This window comes from Echinops telfairi, unplaced genomic scaffold, assembly GCF_000313985.2.
Source record: "Echinops telfairi isolate 266 unplaced genomic scaffold, ASM31398v2 ScPeMD7_31;HRSCAF=116, whole genome shotgun sequence".
Taxonomy (NCBI): Eukaryota; Metazoa; Chordata; class Mammalia; order Afrosoricida; family Tenrecidae; genus Echinops; species Echinops telfairi.
In genome coordinates this window covers 16,982,972-16,985,094 of record NW_022103928.1, presented here as the reverse complement: position 1 = coordinate 16,985,094, position 2,123 = coordinate 16,982,972, and the positions used below count along the sequence as shown (strand labels likewise).

Sequence of the window (2,123 nt, the reverse complement as noted above, 5' to 3'; positions counted from 1 at the left end):
AAACACTCAGCAGTAAAGCACAGTTAAATCATGAAACAGATATATACATAATGTAACATTATGCAGCCAGAAGAATAATATGGATGTATATACTGGTGCCAAATGAAAAAACATCCCTAGAGAATATGTTAAGTAAAAATAAAAACAAAACAGGTGCAGAAGCAGCACTTACAGTATGCTGCCATTTGTGCTGAAAGGGGGAGTTTGCGTGTGAATGGGTGCATGGGCATGTGTATGTATATTTGGAGAAGGATAGCCAAGAAATTGGTAATAGTGGCTGCTTCTAGTGGGAGGAACTGCAGATAGAGGAGAAAAAGATTCTTATATGCCATCTGTAGAGGTTTCCATGTGTTTGGTTTTGAATCACGTGCCTGAACTATTGCTGTTTTTTAAAATAAATTTTAAAGTCAGAATAATTCCTGGAGTGCCTGCATGACGAACCAACATCAAATCTTTAAACAATAGTTCCTGTGTGTAGGCAGAAATATTTTGGAGCGCAGGTGCAGCGGAGGTAAGCTTTGGAAGGCAGATGACTCCAGTTTTAAAATACATTCTGTGACCACATCAGATAAAAATTTTTAGAATTGGGTTTGGTTCTCAGAGTGCTGGCTCCGACAGACTGCTCAAGCTACATATTCACCAGGTGTCTTAAGTTTACATTTTAGATACAAATGAACGCTTCTAGTTCTTAACTATCATGGAGACTGATATAAAGCATGTGCTCCAAAGAGACTAAAATGCAGAGTGATTTTTTCCCCCTCTTATCACAAGCAGGTTTTAGCTTTATTAAAACTAAAAATAAGCATCCAGTGGGTGAGGCAATCTGGTGGCACTGATGCTGGATAACATTTCTTCGCAGGTCTTATTTCTGCTCTGCCCAAGTCCCCCAAGACATTCCCACCTTCCTCTTTCAAACCACATGCCTTTGAGTCCAACGTGAATATGAGGGCCGGAAAGCTCCAGCATCAATGCATTCAGTGGACAGGGAGCCAAGGGAGGGAGTGTCCTGAGGGGTAGGCCATGTCCAGATAGGACTTTTCACTAGATTCCTAGTCGGCAGCTAACTGAAAATGTTGAAGACACATTTATAATTGTTCCAGCTGTATAGTTAAGATTTGAACATTTTTATGTATGTATGCGATGCTTTAATTCCAAAGTCCAGACTAAAGAAACCAAACCCACAAGCCAGTCTTCTCTCCATGGGAAAGAAGTTCATGAGGCCAGTCCTATGTCTTGCTTACCTGCTTCTTCCCCAGGGTCTTACATGGGGTCTTGTACATTGCAGATGCTCAGTAAAAATTTTTAAATTGTATTTGGTGGTGCCTGCATGGGACCATGACCCTATGAAGAGCTGTGTTTAACCTAGCCAGGGCTAGCTGGCAGCAATCTTATTTTCACATCCATAGTAGAGATGCTCTATTGGACAAGACACAAGATTGGCCAATGAGCAGATGAGATGTCTTCACAAGGACCCAGAGTAAGTTTGAGGATATGAAATAAATGTCTGACTGAGTTCATTCACTCTAGTTGGAAGAACCATGGTTGTTAATGACTGACAACAGACAAAAGGGTTTAGGGACGAGGACACTCTCACAGGAGGCCCTGAAAGGGGAGGTGGGATCTGAGCTCTTCTTTTGATACTTACAAAGCACCAGTCAAAAAAGGAACTGCCTTACGTGCATGTGAAAGTTAAACATTGAGTGAGGAAGACTGAAGAATGGATGCATTTGAATTATTGTGCTGGTGAAGAACACTGAAAAGTACCATAGATTGCCAAAAGAACAAATCTATCTTGGAGGAAGTAAAGCCAGAATGCTCTTTAGAGGCAAAGATGGCAAGACTTCATCTCATGTACTTTGGACAAGTTGTCAGGAGAGACCAGTCTCTGGAAAAGGGAATCAAGCTTGGTAAAGTGGAGGGGTATCGAAAAAGAAGAAGGTCCGTGGCAAGGTGATCTGCTACAGCGGCTGCAACGCTGGGCTTAAACAAGAAGTGTGAGGATGGTGCAGGACCGGGCAGTTTTGTTCTGTTGTACGTGCAGCCGCTACGTCTGAACTGACTCACGGCATCTAACAGCATGGCTGTGAGAACAAAGAACAAATCTGCCTTGGAGGAGGTACAGC

General features: G+C 42.3%; 1 protein-coding gene across 1 annotated transcript in view; it reads right to left on the bottom strand.

Moving 5' to 3' along the window:
- Window positions 1–2,123, bottom strand: part of THOC7 (THO complex 7) — a 23,811-nt gene that overhangs the window by 9,727 nt on the left and 11,961 nt on the right. The gene's annotated exons all lie outside the window — the stretch shown is intronic.